This window comes from Malus domestica, chromosome 11 (assembly GCF_042453785.1).
Source record: "Malus domestica chromosome 11, GDT2T_hap1".
Classification (NCBI taxonomy): domain Eukaryota; kingdom Viridiplantae; phylum Streptophyta; class Magnoliopsida; order Rosales; family Rosaceae; genus Malus; species Malus domestica.
In genome coordinates, this window is record NC_091671.1 from 21788693 (window position 1) to 21807310 (window position 18618).

An 18618-nucleotide genomic window follows, 5' to 3' on the forward strand; every position below is an offset into this window, starting at 1 on the left:
CGATTACCATTCTTGCTGTGAAGTTATGGAGACATTATATTTTAGTGGGAATGCAAGATTTTTTTTTACGAATCCAAAAAGTCTTCAATATCCATTACTCGGAAGGATTTTGATATGAGGCAGCGAAAATGAATTGTATTGCTTAATGAACATGATTGTACGATCAGGGTGATCGTAAAGTTTGTTCTAGCTGAAGCACTTGATAAGAAGACTGCAGTAAGAACTAATATCTAGTACGCTTGCCAAGATTATCTTCTTGTGGATTGGAAATCAACTAAAGTAAAGTTAAGAATGAAAGATCGAGAAGAAGTTATACTTGCTAAGTTTCAAGTTAGGCCTTTTGGTAAGGTCGTACTCGAGACTCAAATGGTATGTGGATACAAGAAAACAAAAAGTATGTGCCTAATGCTGAGGATTTGAAGCAAGCAAATATTGGACGAAGTTCACTGTTCAACTTCTGCAATATTCCGAAAGTAATAAGGTTTATCATACCATTTGACATTTTTATTGGTCAGCAGATTGAGGCAGAAAGAAATAAACCTTTGGATTGAGACAGCTATTTTCTATTTCGAAACGGAAATGGAAAGAGAATTGGATTACGGAACTGCTAAGTTTCTTAAGTATGTTGGTTGCGCAGTTTCCGAAGTGAAGCCATAAGGTTCATGAAGTGTGTCATGTGTGTGTTTTGTTGACTTGTGAATGGAATATTTCTGGGTAGAGAAAGATTCGATCGAGAAAGAGTTTTAGTAGACCCTGAGACTATGGATGAGTCTCCTCAAAGTATTCAGGTGATTAAGTTAACCTAAAAGTAACCAGGAATGACAAAAGACATCAACAGATGGATATGCCACTAATCGAGTATATAAGGTAAATGGTTTTATATTTTAGAAGTGTTCACCTTAGAAAAGTAGAATTTGGATTGGAAAAAGAAGGTTCTGAGAGTTAAGATAGAGTAAATGGTAAAAGTTTTGTGAAGGAATCATTCAGTGGAAGAAAATTACGTGGGAGAAAAAGAATCGGATGAAAGAAACTTACCGAGGTTGGTATAAGTGTTGATGAATTGGTTGGTTGCTGGAATTTCGGGGACGAAATTCTATAAGGAGGGAAGATTGTCACAGCCCGTTCCAAATTATTATATTCGTGGCTGTGAATGGACGAAATTGCCCTTAAGAAATACTAAATTTGTGAAGCTCAGGTTGCTAATTATCTAGGTTCCTAAGTTTGAAAATAAAATGGAATTTAATAAGGATGGAACTTAGATTTTTAGGTTAAAATGTTAAAGTTTGGTGTTTGGAGATTGGAATAAGGACCACGTGGGATCCCCACATCCCTCAAAACCCTCCTCATTTCCCGTTCACTGTCTTTCTCTCTCCTCCTTCACGATTTCTCACTCTCTCTGTCTCTCTCCTTCGAACTCACACGGACCACCACCAAAACCACCCTAAATCTATACCAACGTCAAGTTTGAGACCACCATTGGAATCCTGAGGACTTCACGATCACGTTGGTATCCATTTCAGGTAAGTTTTACTTCGGAAAACCTAGATTCTAAACTCCCCATGAAAGTGTACTGTTCATGAGATTTGAATTGGTTGATTTTTAGGACAATCCAAGCTCATAGTGAGCTTAGTGAGGTCCCAAGGAAGCTCGGAGTGCTTCGTTGGAAGTTTTTGGACGTAAGAACACGGAGATCGACAAGTTCAAAGTTTGGCCGGAGCTTTCGAAGCTTTTTCCGGCGAATCCCCGGCGAGTTAGGAGTCGAGGTAGGTATCAATCTCTTCGTCTCGTCAAGTACTACAACTTTCCTTTTTGTTTCACTCAATTTCGTTGAGTATTGAAGAAGTTATACTCATTTGAAAAATACCCAGTTTCCGGCGACCTCCGAGGCTTTCGAGGCAGTTTCCGGCCAAACCACGGAGAACTAGGTGTTTTGCAAGGTACCATTCTCTTTGTCTCTTCAAGGGCTACAACTTTCGTTTTTGAATCACTTGATTTCGTTGAGAAATGACAAAGTTATGGCAATTTGAAAAACTGTTCAGAAAACGGCCGCCGGAAAAACCAGTCCGGCGACCCAAGGAAGAAGAAGGTGCTACAGTAAAAATAAAAAATAAAAATAAAATTATTTTAAAAATATGTCGACGTCCGTGACGTCGAGTAGATCACTGTGGTATATTCATATACCTAAATTGAACACCGTATGAGAAAGTTATTGAAGATTGTTGGTTAGGTGTTCAAATAACGTTTTATAGTTTTCACATTTAGGTGAAAATGTGAATTGATGATCCGACCGTTGGATCATCACCAAACTTTGATACGTTATAGTACGTAATATTTGAGGATTATTGGAACTTACGGATTGGGAATCCGAGTTACGGATCTTCCGGAATTGGAATTGTAAGTCCATAATATAAAATGTTATCCTAGAGATATATTGTGGACCTCTGGAAGTTATGGATTTAAAATCTGAGTGGCAGATCTTCCGGATCGAACTACGTAGTGACGTATTTTATATAAGTTAAATATTCTATCGATATGAATTCTGAGGTTGGATTTGATTACTATTCTAGGCGGCGATCGTCGTGACGCCTTGATGTGTGGTGCTAGGGAGTTGTTGGACGAACTCCAGGTGAGTGGGCAGTTTTGTTTTCCGTATATATATATACTTAACGTTTTCCCAGAAATTGAAAATGCATGAAATTATGTTTAAAATGAAATGCATATGAGTTATGTGGAAAAACGGGAAGTGAAATACCATGCATAGAATTGATATGAAAAGTATATAGAAATGTGAGTTGAAATGCCATGCATGAATTAATATATGATGCATATGTATGAATTGGTGCGGTGGACGCACAGGTAAGAATTGATTTATGATGCATATGTATGAAATGGTGCGGTGGACGCACAGATGAGTATTTAATTACTGTTATGATGATGATGATATATATTGAGCTCAAATCCTGCACCATGGTTTAGTGCTTATAGTATTCACCGCATCGCACGCTCGCCTTGGATCCAAGTAGATGCTAGTCGTACAGTCCACGCGGAGTGGGTACGACAGACCAGTCGCGAGAGTGTTAGTGAGATTCCGACTGGTGGGTGACCTTAGATTATGTGCACAGATGATTTATGAGAAGCACTAGAGCGTAACTTGTGTGCAGAAGGCCGGACGGGTCACAGAGGTGACTCCGGTAGAGTGATAATGATAGATTTTGAGCTCTAGGTTCAACCGTATAGGGCTATTAGAGGGCCTACGGTTGATTACTTTCTTGCACCTGATATGATTATGTTGATGCATTCATACCTTATTACTGTTGAGATGATGTGGCATGGCATAATTAATATGAGAAATGTTGAGATGACATGGCATGGCATGATTGATAAAGAGATAATGTTGAGATAGTAAAAATGAAGTTTTGAGAATATATATGTATATTTATATTTTACATTTCTGGGAAAGTATACAGGTTTTACGGAGAGGGGTTACAACGTTTTGAGAAATGTTTGGATTTGGAAAAGAATTGTTTTACTGACCCACTCAATTTTGGTTTTGCGCCCCTCCAGGTTCAGGAATCACAAAGGTGTGGTGACTACGAGGAATTCGACGGTGTTCTGACAGATTGGACAAAATTAGGACTCACCTTCGGGTGTATCAATTTAAATTGTATCTTAAAGCTTCCGTACTGTGCAAATGGTTACGTCACTCTCACGTGACGGCCAGCATGCCCTCCTTCGGGACGGGGTGTGTCAAGAGGACTGCGCAGAGCACAAAGCAAAGGCTTCACTCCATTCTTTTCGGTTTAATCTTTCCAAACTTCTATTTTATTTTTGTTTTAATAATGTGTAATTAAATTTATTTTGGCTAGAGGTTAATTCAAAGCCATGAATATATTTGTAATATGAATTGATTACCTTCGGTTGTGATTTCATAAGTTGTGATTTCAATTTACTTATCCGTTCGTATAAAAACTGATTTGTGTATGTTGGTTGAGAGTGCACGCTTAATTTACATGCATGAATTTGATGCTAGAATATAAGTGAATTTCACCTAATCGTTATGAACTTATTTTCACAAGTAGTAAAGGTTGCTAGTCACAATCACGTTAAGTAGATTCTTGGCAAGAGTATCATGCTTTTCATAGTTACGAATGCCTCGTCAATGCTTATAGTTTTCACAAAGTTTAATGATCTTTGATTGTATCGCTATTGTGCTTTTCACGTAGGGGACTTTTGAAGAATGTTTTGAATTGTTGTATGCGTTTTTCCGTCCAATTCAATAACTTAAGGAAAACTTGAAGATTAAAAAAGTGCTGTTCACGGTTAATCTGGAGTATTGAGATTCACAATTTATTGAAAGAACAACTGAAAATCAATTTAGGTTGCATATGTGTCATGTGTGGAGAAGAACCCTCTAGCTAGTCCGTCATTTATCCTTTCACCTTAATTTCATGTTTTTGTCAATTCTGTAATCTAATTAAGTTTAATTTACTTTTCATCAAAACCAAACACCCATCCATTATTAAATTATATTATTTATTTAGTTTTCTTTATTGTTAGTCTTTTAATTTAATTTCCGTCCATTTCAGTTCCTAGTGTTTAATTTAATTGTTTTCATTATTTTGAGTCATTTTAAGTGTGTTTCGAGTTATTAGAGTTTTTAGCCTAGTTTTGTGTCCTTGAGTCTTATTTAATATTTTTAAGTTAATTTAATAGATTAGCAATCCCTCCTAATCCCCGGCCTAGAACGATACCCTACTTACATCTATACTACAATTGTCAAAAAGAGGGTTTAATTTGTGTGCTTATATATTTCGCATCATCTTGCTATATCAATAAGCCCAATTTCAAGTCTATACTTCAAAATTGACCATGTCATGTTTTGTCATTTCTCGAGTAACATCTATGTTTTATCAAGTCTATCGAATAGACTTTATTCACATCTTGTTGCTCAAATTATGACATCACTCCCACTGGCCTTGTTGTAACTTAGCATTCATTCAAAATAACAATTATATTTTCTTGATTTGAATGCATTTTGCTCCAACTAACTTAAATGAATCATACACAAAAGAATTCCTTCTCAAGTAATTCCATTTGAAATGTGTGACTTGTTTCATTAAGTCTATTCATTTAAATTATATGGTGTCATACACCATACTTCAAGTTTTAATCATACTAAGACCTTTAATGTAATCATATAAGAATTATCCAAGTCTTTAGTGGAAGCATGGCTCCTACTAAGGATATAGAAACTGATGCGTAAAATAACTAAACACACAAATTAAACCCTCTTTTTATCAATTGTAGTAAAGTATGTAAGTAAGGATCGTTCTAGGCCGGGGATTAGGAGGGATTGCTAAATCACTTGGAAACTGACTTGAAAACGTGAAAACAAAGTTTAAAACACTAACTAGACTCAAAGAATGCAAAACTATACTTTAAAACACTAAAACAAACCAAAAGACTCAAAACAGCCCCTAAACACTCAAAACTACCTTAAAAACACAATCTGGGCAATTTTGGGACTCTCACACAAACTTGGACAAATTTTGGTATTCTAATGAACTAAAACATTTAAAAACATAATCTAAGACAAGTTCTAATTAATATGACTCAAAGAACTAAGATGGGGTTGATTTTTGACGAAAATAATTAAATTAAGACAAGAACAAAGTAAACAAATTCTTAGACAAATTTGGGTGAATCAAAACACTCTAACACACAACCAAAACAGAAATTAAACACTTTGAAACAATAAAGTAAAAGGGGGATTTTGGTTTTAATGAATTTGAAAACAAAACAAACTTTGTAAAACAAAACAGATTGTAAGTGAATTTGAATGAAACTTATGGATGGAAGATTAGCTAGGAGGTTCTTCTCCACATATGTCACACTTGCATACAAAACGATTTCCAGTTGCTTTTCGATAAGCTATGAATACTCAACGCCCCAAATTAACCGTGAATTGCACTAATTAACCCTCAGTTTTTCCACAATTTATTGGATTGGATGATTGCATACGACAACCCAAAACATTCCCTACAAGTTCCCTACATGAATTGCATAATAGAGATACAAGCAAGAATCATTAAATTCTATGAAAAACATAAGCATTGACGAGGCACTCGTTACTATGATTTGCATGAAACTTATGCCAAGAATTTACTTAACGTGATTGTGACTAGCAACCTTCACTACTTGTGAATATAAGTTCATAACGATTAGGTGAAACTCCCTTATATTCTAGCGTCAAATTCATGCATGAAAATTAAGCGTGCACTCTCAACCAACATACACAAATCAGTTTTTATACGAACGGATAAGTAAATTGAATTCACAACTTATGAATCACAACTGGATGTAATCAAATCATATTGCAAGCATGAACATAGTTTCGAATCACCCCCTAACTAAGAGGGGTTTAGTTTCTCATACTTACAAAGCAAAGATGCATAAATTTAGACATTAAAAACAAAGATAGAAAACACCTAGAAACGCTCCAACACTCCCGAGGCTTGGGCATAGGCACGGCACAAGATGTTCCTTCTCTTTCCTTCCTTGCAAGCAGCGGCACTAGAGGTTTTGGACGGTTTTGGGTGGTTTTTATGGTGTAGAATGAATGGGGAATGGTATGGAAAGGTTTAGGGTAAGTGTGGAGGAGTGTTTGAGGGTTGGAGGGTGGTGGAGAACTAGGCAAAGAGGGTGGAAGAAGGTGGAGTGGCTGTTATGTTTTCTAGGCACTAGAATGGTGTTTTTGGGGTGTTTTGCTTCCTAGGGTGTGTATGGACGAATTGTTGTGATAAAATGATGAATATGGGGGATTGTCCTTTGGCCAAGGGGTGTAAACATGTATTTATAGGCCCCCAAAAACCTTAGAAAATCAGGTTAGGTTAAGGATGAAATGCATGGCAATTTGTGTGTGTGGTGTGCAATGGTCCAAGGGTGAAAATGAAGTAATGATGCAAAGTGTGAAGGGTAAAATGGAGTGGTGTTGTAGCTAGGGAGCATGAATGATTGTGTACATTGCATAGAGATGGAAAGGGAGGTGAAATGTGTCAACAAATGGGTCAAAGGTGCAACAACATGTGTTGCACATGGCATTGGATTCCAAATGTGAATGATGGAGCATCAATTGGTGCATGTAATGGATGTAAATGTTGTCTAAAATCTAATGAGTGAAGGGAACAAGAGGTATCAAGCAATTGAGTGTAATAATTAAATGAATTGAAGCATGAAATTAGAAATTATGTAGGGGACAAGAGTGATCAAGCATGGCATGGAATCCAAAGGGAATTCTATGTGGTTTGCATGGCAAGGAATGCAAGTTGGGGTGACAGATTTTTGGGCTGTTTTCTTCATCTTTTGGACCATAATTCTTCATATTCTTGGCCTCTTTAGTTCTCAAATTCGTCCATCCACTTGGCCCATGCATTTGCTATCCATTCCAAGCCCGAAACATGCTCCAAAGGCCTCCAAAATGCATCTTCTTGCATACTTTGTCCATAAAATCTGAAAACACACGAAAATGACTTTAAACATTAAAATAACTAAGGAAACACGACATAAATGCACAAGAACAAGCCAACTAAGTCGCATAAATGTGCTCCTATCAGAAACTCAACCATTCCTTCTAGGTGGTTGATATAATTCTTTATTAAAACTACATAGAGCAATATTGTTACATGAGATGTTGAATTTGGATTGTCTTGTTGTTAAACCATATGTTGTGACTCATTTTGAAACTATTTCCCTTTTGTTTCATCAACTTGTCCATATGCTTAGTTATTTAGCTTGTTCTCATAAAAGAGAATGATGGACAACTCCCAACATATAACCATTTTATGCTAGGTTGACGAAACCAACATTCAAAGACTATTCTTTAGAATGTCACACAACATAGAATTTTAACGTTTGAAGAGCTTGAGTCCTCTTAACAATTAAAATTACAAATTTTTAATAATAGTCTAGTACTATTATTCTTTAGACAACTATAAACCAATCACATTCAAGTTTATATCCATTTTCACACCTCCCACTATTTGTCATGACTTTAATGAGAAATCATTTCATACATTCAAAATGTATAAAAGTGGAGTATATTGGAAGAAGACATTGTGTAGTAGCTTTAAAACATTTCAAGCTTATTTGTTTCAATCTTCACTAAGTTAATGTCTTGTTATTAAGTGACTAAAGTCTTTAAACATTTTATAGATTTAGACACTTCTTTCTTGGTTTAATCATTAACACAATTGACATTTTAAAACCTTTTAAAGAATGCCAAATTAGTTGTTCAAAACTACTAATTGAATCAAGAGTGATCTTGATCATTGTGTTTCAAGTGATAACCATATAAGAAACGTTTTTCTTATTACTCATATCATTATAATGTGATCTTCCTTTTCTTCAAGAAAGGATACTCTAGACTTTTGTCAATTCATATAGAACTCATAGGTAGACAAATGGAACCAAATCTAAAGATTCATTGTATCCTTTTATGTCCTACATGTGAGATCTATCCATAATTGATAGATCTAAAGTTTGGTTATCACATTACAATAAGTGATATAACTCTTGTATCTCATCTAGGATACAACAAGACAATTTTTCAATTCATAACACTACTTTAAGGAAATAGTATATTAAAAAGGCATTATTCACATTACATTAATATGATATTTCAAACATTCATAATGTTTAATACAAAAAGTATTAGCTCTATACATTTAGAGACTAATATAAATACCTTTATACATTTAGGCAATAATAGTGATCTTCCATCATATGAAGCCATATAATAAGTTCTTAACAAAATAAGAAAGTTTAAAGACTATCTTTAATGCCTAACAAACTTCCTAAGAAGTAAGCAAAAAATATAGTGGCCGAACCCTTCACCACATTTTCCTTGCTTGTTCCTCTTCTACTTGGCTTCTCCACCTATATACAATTATACAAGTGATTAGCTCTTTATATCAAATATAAATATTTAGAAGATCTAACAGTTAGAATTGAAGATAAGAACATAAACCATACCTTGTGGCTTGTCCTTAAGACTTGCTAGGTATAACCTGCAATTCCTCCTCCAATGCCCCTCCTTTCCACAGTGGTGGCAAGTCCCTTTGGGCTCCTTTGCCTTCTTTTTCCTCACTCCTCCTTTCGGCTTAGGAGTGGGTGGCTTCTTCTCCTTCCCTTTGCCTTTGCCTTGCGGCTTGGCCTTGGAAGAGGATGGCTTGTTGTAGACAACTACAGAAGTCCCTACAACGTTCTCTTTCTTCATAGTCTTCTCGGCAGTTACTAACATATTTAGTAACTCAGAGAGAGTACTATCCATCTTATTCATATTGTAGTTCATTACGAACTGCGCGAATGAATCAGAAAGAGAAGCCAATACGAAGTCCTGGGCCAATTCCCCGTCAAGTGGAGTACCAAGGTTCTCCAATTGTTCAATGAATCCTATCATCTTCAGTACATGTTGATGCACTGGAGCCCCCTTGACCATCTTGGTCTTCACAAGTTCACAAACAGTGCTAAAGCGACGGTTGCGCGTCCCTTCACCATATAACTCCGTAAGATGGAGTATTATGGAAGATGCACTGTCTATGCCCTCGTGCTGTCTCTGTAGCTCCTCATTCATGAAAGCCAACAGATAGCACTTGGCTTGTGTGTCATCCTCAATGTGCTTGTCAAACTTAGCACGTTCATCCTTAGTAGCCTCAGGGCCGAGAGGTATATGGGGTGGAGCCTTGTCTAGTACGTAAACAATCTTCTCCAATGTTAGGAGAATCTTGACATTACGATACCACGATGGGAAATTGTGCCCCTCTAGGCAATGTTTGTCGAGTATTTTCGCGAGTGTGCTTCCAACCATATCTAAATACATAAACAATAAAATAATTAGTTTGATTGTTGATTAAGTCAAACGATTCGGGTCTTTAAACCGAATGACACCACCCACCATTTTTGGTAAATTCCATATCCCTCAAGATGGAATCCGGGAGTTTTCAAAGAAAGCTCCTAACGGGTTATGGGAGGCTCACTATTACCAAGCCCACCTCACGATGATACGATGATGGCTAGCAAAAATAATAATGAGAGGGTACAATTACCCATCTTTTTGGCCTCTAGAGAGCAATGCCTCACGATGATACGATGTTGGCATCATTTCTCTTAGTTAAGTTCTTTCCCACCATGCCGGTTTAGATAGGGGTTCAAGCATAACCTCACGATGATACGATGTTGGCCACACTCGTTGCCTACCTTAACCTCATCAAATGTTTTAAATAAACTCCTCCTGAGTATAAGCATGCACTTTGCACTCCCCCATGATAGGGTGAAGGCGATGTACAAGTCATAAACGATTGGAGCCTACCACGGTGGAAGGCCACAAAAAAGTGTTCAAAGCACTCTTACGCTTTCAACTTAATATTGTATGTTGGTTGAGGGATTTTAAGGTCTCATCAATTTTATTTATTTAATCATATTCAAATAAATAATGTCCTATTACAACTACTAGTCCAAAGTTAATGAAATTAGTAGTATATGATATCCCCACTATTCGTTTTCATAAAACAAATCAATGTCAAAACATTTTTCAAAATATTGGAGATATATATAACTACTAATTGTATTCATTATAGTTTAGTAGCGTATGATACTCCCACTATTTGTTTTAAGAAAAACAAATCAATATCAAAAACGAATTTTTCAAATATTGGAAGTAACTACTACTACTAAGGTTTTTGCATTCCTTTGAAATTGGACTTTATAGTTATCTTAGGCTCTTGGATGACCATGGACTTATTAGGTTATTGCAACAATGAGCCAACATTGTTGAATATAAACTCGGGGAGGTTGTGTCAATTTAATTACGTGCTTTTCAATCCAATTAAAACATTTTCATTGAGCCATTAGAAATGAAAGACAATCATTCATTGCTAATTAGGGCATTGGACCCATTTAATCTTTAATCTCATGTCAAAACCCTCTTTTAGTTATGTCTCCTTACCAATAGTTAAAGAAACTCTAGTCTAGCACTAGAGGGAATCAACTAACTAAAAGAGATTAAGAAATAATAAGAATTACAAACCGATTTGTACAAATTCCTACAAATTACACATACTAAGAGGGAGAGATAGATTAATGTCAAACGTGACAAGGTCCAATTAAAACAGTAATTAAAACACATTCCCAAGGTTCAAACAATTTGATTTTAGCGCCTTATCTCATAGCTCAATTATCGTTTAAGGCATAAGTCCATAGTCACCCTTTTCTAACTACTTAATCACATTAAATAATCAAAATGGAATGCAACATGAACATTTAGATTTAGTGCATATGGGCATAATAGAATTATGAGTTTAAACAACTAACAAAATTAAAATCAAATATTTTAACTTTCTAGTTAGTAGGGGCCTATATGCAAATAAGAAAAAGTTAGGGGGTCAAACCGTAAATACTCAAAAGTATAAAATATCTTTTTCCAAATTACAAAAACCCCCCCCAAGTGGATAAATCCACTAGGGTGGCCGGCCACATTAAGGGGAGATGGGAAGTCTCACCCATCTTGCTTTAATTCAATGCAAAGTAGAAAAATCCAAATTTACTTGTCACTTGGTTTTGGCATTAAAACTTAGGTGAAAAGGATTGATGGAAATTTCCTAGTCAAGTCTAGGATTTAATAAATTTTTGGGAAGGCTATGGATGATAAGTATGTTATCCAAAACCATAAAACAATTTATGAAAACCAAATAAAACCATTTTCACCAAAAACAAACCATGAACACCAAGAACAAAACCATGAACATATTTTCAAGATTTGTGTATTCTTGGTGATTTTTCAAACCCAAAAACTAAAGTGACAAGGACTCTACTTTCTAGCTTTAAAATGATGTGTGAGTGTCTTACAATAAAACACAAACACATGCCCAAAAACCCCCTTAATGCCGTGCCTACCACAAGGAACAAAACCCCAAATTTTGTTCATAACTTACTCTTCATTCATGCATCTAAAACACACTTTTACATGCATATCTTTTTCAACTCTTGATTTATATTTTTCAACCATTGAAAAACAAAAGATAAACATACTTTAAATGAAGAAATAATATGTCAAACTAGTTCAAAAACTCAATTTTCATCCATGCATACAAAACATCTTTTGCATACATATCTTTCTCAACTATTGACTAACATTTTTCAACTATTGAAAAACAAAAGACAAACTTATTTTGAATGAAGCAATAATTATGTCATGCATAATATTAATACCCATATGCATAAAATCCAAAAGGACACATTATACATAAACCTTTGGCTCTGATACCACTTGAAGGGAAAATTATGAGTTTAACACATGGGATTTCTAAATGACTAGCATGCATATACAATTCAAGATTTATATACATGAGCAACGGAAGCAATTTATCAAATAATATCAAAGCTATAGTCATGCAAATCCCCTTCAAGGTTCATAGGTTTATATATAATGCATCTAAAACATTCAAGTAAAGAACTAAGTGAAAGTTTAGATCTATACCTCTTGATCTTGATTTTAAACCAAGGATGGACCACCTCCAAGTCCTTTGCTCCTTGAAGTCCTTGAGCCTAGCCTCCCTCCTTGCCTCCTCCACTTTGTTAGTAAGAGTGCTCCAAGGTTCTCCTTTAGTCTCCAAAGGAGAAGACCCCTAAATATCCACACCCACTAGTGTAGTGAGATGGATGGAGGAATAACCAAAAGGGTGAAAGATTGTTAGCTAAATCACCCTCAAGGTGGCCGGCCTTTTGTGGTTTTAGAGAAATGTTTCTTTTGCCTCTTTTTTGTTTTAAAACACACAAAAAAACCCTAAGGATTAAATCTCTATAAGTTCCATATATAGACAAAAAGAAACCTAGTCAACAACTTGACTAAATATCTCTCCCTCTCCACTTTAAAGGGCCGGCCCCTTTGTGTTGGTTTGGGCTTTGGGCTTTTATTTATTTCTAGTCATCCAATGCTTGAATAAAAGCCCAATGGGTTTAGGCCCAATGGGCCCAATTAAACCCGAACGTTTCTTTAAGCCCACAATGATCTTTTATCGCTTTTATGATTTCTTTAGACTTTCTAAATTAATCACAACACTTAATAAATCCAATTAATTATTTCCATCATCCATTAATTACTCACTACAAGAGTGTATCGGTGTACAATCATTTTAGGTTCTAATTAGCAAGGCAGTGAGGTGATTGACATCAATCCAATTGATTATATTTAATCCAATCACTTAGTGAATTGAAACTTCCTTTTAATTCACCTTTCTTCTTTGATGACTACATTTAATCATCTAGAAGAACTCACAAGCTATGAGTGACATCTAACCATATGTCATAGCTACCCAAGCTAATGTAGAAGTTGTTCGGAGAACCTATTCAGTTGGAATTACAATGTAATTCGATCCTTCTCTAAAACAATACTCTCAATCACATTACTAGGGTATGGATATATTATGTCAAACCCCTAATGTGATTATTCCTTCTTATATGATTCATTTGAGTCGTATAGGAACGTTTTCCTTTATTACGCTCGATACTTCGGCTGAAGATTCCCGAATCATATCTTAGAGTATTCTTCCTCTCTTATCGAGGATTAGAGATTCCTTGTTGCGCATTCACTTGCCTTCATGACTAAGTGGCTTAACCCCAATTATGCCGTGGACATCCGCGAATGGGGTGACTTTGACACAATCAAAGATTAAGTACTTAGCCACAAGACAACGACGATGCCTCAGGTCAAAGGACTACTTACATTATTCCAACCATTAGAGTTACTTGCTTGACATGTGAGTAGACCTCCATGCAAGTACTCTCATTCGATTGTGTTCAGTGAACTCATTCCCTTAATGAGCACTTACATACTTGTCTTAGTGTCACTACACAAATGGGATGAGACTTTCCATTCTTCCATTTGAAGCGGACACAGTATGTACCGGTCTAAGCATTGTCAGTTTCCCTCCGACAATCCAATGACCAGGAACCTTTTGGACGTAATGGTTATGTGAAGAAGGTCTCTGTAGTCTAACATCATTAGATTACTTCTTCAATCAATCCATTGTCCATGGATTCATTAATTAGGACATATATCATTTATTGAGATAGTCCTAATTAGTATCTTTGCCATTTGATGTATAAGAGTCATCCATACATCGATTCATTTGTCCTGAAAGGTTTCTTCCAAAGATTGACTTTCAGGGCATATTTCCAACACATACAACAATTCATGCATTCTTCAAAAGTTCTTTACGTGAACAGCACAATAAAGATACAATCAAAGATCATTAAGCATTATGAAAACTATAAGTATTGACGAGGCATTCGTTACTATAATGAGCATGAAACTCCTGCCAAGAATTTATTTAACGCGATCGTTTATAAGCGACCTCCACTACTTGTGAATATAAGTTTGTAACTATTAGGTGAAACTCCCTTATACTCTAGCATCATATTCATGCATGCAAACTAAGTGTGCACTCTTAATAAACATATACGAATAAGTTATCAATCAAGCAGTTAAACAAATTGAATTCACAACTTATGAAATCACAACTGAAGGTAATCAAATCATATTGCAAGCATGAACATGGTTTCGAATTCCCCCTAGCTAAGGGGGGTTTAGTTCCTCATACTCACAAAGCAAAGATAAACAAATTTAGACATTGAAAACAAAAGAATGAAAACACCTAAAAACGCTCCAACAATCCAACTTGAATGGCAAGCACGTCCAAGGGTCCTCCTTCTTCTCTTTGTTGCGGCACAAGGTGTGGTTTGATGGATTAGTGGTAAATTATGGTGGTGGATGGATATAGGTGAGTTATGGTGAAGGGTGGATGGGTGGATTGTGTTCTCCCAGCCAAGGAATGAAAGTGGAAGTGTATGGAGTTGTGAGATGTGAATGTAGTGTATTTTGATGGATGTTTTCTCCTCCCCCCCTTGTTATGGTGAAGGGTGGATGTATTTATAGGCTAGGGAGAGGACCACCATCTAATTAAGGTGGTAGTGGTGTATGTTGTGGTAATGAGTGGATGTAATGGGTGTAGTGGGTGAATGTTTGGTAATGAGTGGATGTAATGGGTGTAGTGGATGGATGTTTGGTAATGAGTGGATGTAATGGGTGTAGTGGGTGAGTGTTTGGTAATGAGTGGATGTAATGGGTGTAGTGGGTGAGTGTTGTGGTAATGAGTGGATGTAATGGGTGTAGTAGGTGAGTGTTTGGTAATGAGTGGATGTAATGGGTGTAGTGGATGGATGTTTGGTAATTGTAGGTCAACACACTTGCACACAAACATGCTGATTTCTAGCCTTCAAATCTTCACAAACGTCCATCCTCATGTCTCCATGCTTGGACTATTCAATTTTGGCCCAAAAATGCTCCAAAATACTCTAAATAGCACTTTGTTGCTAACTTTGTTATTTGAACCTACAAACACATGAAAATAGCTTAAAGTACTAAAATAACTAGAATTAAACTAAGTAAATGCCAAGAAACAGGCTAACTAAGTTGCATAAATATGCTCCTATCAAATTCCCCCCCACTTAGCTTTTGCTAGTCCTCGAGCAAAACAAAAGAAACAAAACGAAACAAAACAAACAAAACACAACCTAACCTTTGAACATTTGCCTCAGGGATTTCCAATGCACATGACATGTTAAAAATCATCATTCCCACAAATTTTGGTTATCTTCACACTTGAGCACAAACTTAATCACAGTCACTACTTACTACTTCACAATTAACCAATTAAAACAATGTTTTGAAAGTAGTAACATGCCTTAGAGAATTTGCTCAATTCCTTACAAGATACTCTCTATTTTCACACACATTTTCTGACTGCACACCCTACATTAGAGACTGGGACTCACATATGTTATAACAAAGGAAGTAATTTTCTGGAGTTATTACGCATGTTTAGATATGATCTCATGAATGGTATGCTACTACTTAGATGCGAGAACCAGTGACACCATATGCTCATACCAATTTCAAACTCCACAAATTGAAACGCACAACACTCAAGATTGAAGTCAAGGGTTGTAACAAGGCTTGAGGGTAATGGCTAACAAAGAAAGGATAGGAATAACAAAAGTTCTTAAAGCGATAGCAAGAAAAGCAATGAAATAGACACTTGGAATTCACTTTAGAATGCAGAATCAACTTTTACACACAAAGGGAAGATTCATGCAACACTTATGGCCGAATTCAATGTTTTGGACCCTTTTTTAACAAACAACACTTTAGAGCTCTTTTTCATACTTTTTCTTTTCTTTTCTCTACCCGTGCCTTATAAGGACTTTGGCACACACAGACACAAGAATCACTTCCCCCCAAACTTACTTTCTACAATACATTGATAAAAAAAAAGAGTTCATTTTAGGTCAAACTAGGCTAGGTAAGGATAGTGTGGGTTAACAAAGAACATAGGCTTAACAAGGCTCAACGGGGTTAAACTTAAACGCATAATGAAATAGGGGCACGGCAATTTGGCTTTGGTGGTCACTACACAACTTCATCTTGAATATGTGTTATGCAAATCAATATCATGCTTTGAATGAAATAGGCATGAGTTCTAGCATTTGGAACTAAATAATGAAACACCTTCTAAGTAGCAACCAAGCAAAGAATAATGAGATCATGCAACGACTTTAGAAAACAATGATGCACAGATTATTAACTCTCCGAATAAACGTTTAGGCTCAAGTCTCACAAGGTTGTAGCGTTCATTTGAGTTCCCTGAAGGAATATTTTGTGAAAACATGTTCATTTAAGCAACATCATATAGCATGCAATTAACAATTAAAGGCGGAATCATGCTAGCATGCACTTAAAAACAAAACATTAACCAAGAAATTCAAAGCCTAGTAGATTGGTGAACCATTAATCAACTCAAAACAAAGTGAGTTGAAATTTATGCCTTTGAAGATTCCTCTTTGCATAAGCAAAGGCTAATCACCCAAAGAGAGGGCCTTCATTCCTTGCATCTTAAATCTATGGATTTGGATGGAAGAATAGGTTTCTCCTAGTTCCCAAAATAGGGAACCTCTAAGTCTCTTCACCAAGGTTAGATTGGAGAAGATATGAGTGACCTTGGAGTAGTAGGATTACTAGATGTACCCCCCAAGGTGGCCGGCCTCTTTAGAGAGAAATGGAGATACATGTTCTCTCCAATTTTCCCCAAAACAAACCCTAATGAATTTTAGGCTATAAAGTCATATTTATACCTTTATTCATTTGAGTGGCAAACTTGTAATTAAGTCCAAGTTCACTACCCTTAGCATCATGGCCGGCCTTGGGGTATTTTTGGGTTGTTTGGGCCTTTGTGAATCATTATTCATTAAGTTGTCATACAACTTAAGTTAATGGGCTTGACGTTCGAAGCCCATTGGGCCTTAAGGTCCAAAACTATCCCGAGGTCTTTAACGAACTTATTCGTTTGATTAATTAACATATTAATTAATCCTTGCCATAAATAAATGATTAAACCATTTAATCATTCTTACTCATCTCCGTTTAATCTCCAATCTCCACCTCTTATGGTGTGCGATCCATTAGGTTCCTTTTAGCGAGGCAGTGGGCGATTAAAACCATTTTACATCGATTGTGAATTGAAACTTACTTTCAATTCTCCCTTTAGTGATTACACACGTTTAGGGCTTCCACAAACCATGAGTGACACCTAGCAGCATATCATGGTTACCCAAGCTAATCAGAAGAGGTTAGAGAACCTATTCAGTTTGGGATTACAAATGCAATACGGTATTTCTCTAATCTAATACTCTTGACCACATTGTTTGGTTTGATAGTTTATATGTTCATGTCTACTATCCAATGTGATTCGTGTGCTTATATGATTTCCTTGAATGTGATTTAGAACGACTTTTCTAAATCTCATTCATACTCTGGCCAAAGATTCTAAATCATATCATAGAGTATTCTCCCTCAAACAGTTTGAAAGTTAGAGATCCCTTGTTGCGCATTCACTTGCCTCCATGGCTAAGTGGCTTAACCCCAACGATGCCGTGGACACCCTCCTGATGGAGTGACTTTGACATAATCAAAGATCAAGGACTTAACCACAAGACAACTATGATGCCTCAGGTCAAAGGACTACTTTGCATTATCCCAACCATGAGTTCTCATGTGACATGAGTATGAGAACTCTTCGTCGATCACGTTCAGTGAACTCATTCTCTATTGAGCACCTATGTACTTGTCTTGATGTCACACACACCAATGACTCGAGACTAGTCACTCTCCCTGAGAGAAGACATAGCACGTACCGATCTTGATGGACTGTCAATGCCCAATTGGCAATCCTATGATTAGGAACATTTAGGATGTGTCTACGAAAGAATGGTCTCATGAATCTAACTTCATTAGATTACATTCTCCCAATCACATATTCCTTGGACTTTATCGTTTAAGCATATAACATTTATATGAGACGGCTCAAACAATAATCTTTGCCCTTTATATTAAACTAGATTAGTTTAACATGTGAAATGTATGTAAAGTATCATCATATGATTGGCTTTAGGGCACATTTCCAACAATCTCCCACTTGCACTAGAGCCAATCAGCTTAGTCATCAGTGA

At 36.3% G+C, this 18618-nt stretch overlaps 1 long non-coding RNA gene across 2 annotated transcripts; it reads left to right on the forward strand.

Annotated features, from left to right (window-relative positions):
• Positions 1-360: 360 nt before the first annotated feature.
• On the forward strand, positions 361-3981 carry LOC139189300 (uncharacterized). 2 transcript variants are annotated; one of them, XR_011573071.1, is made up of 6 exons: positions 1109-1520; positions 1604-1763; positions 1869-1937; positions 2568-2626; positions 3565-3744; positions 3867-3981. It is a non-coding gene; the product is annotated as an uncharacterized lncRNA (long non-coding RNA). The 2 variants fall into 2 exon arrangements; XR_011573070.1 differs by lacking the exon at positions 3867-3981 and having other exon boundaries at positions 361-1520; positions 3565-3679.
• The last annotated feature ends 14637 nt before the right edge of the window (positions 3982-18618 follow it).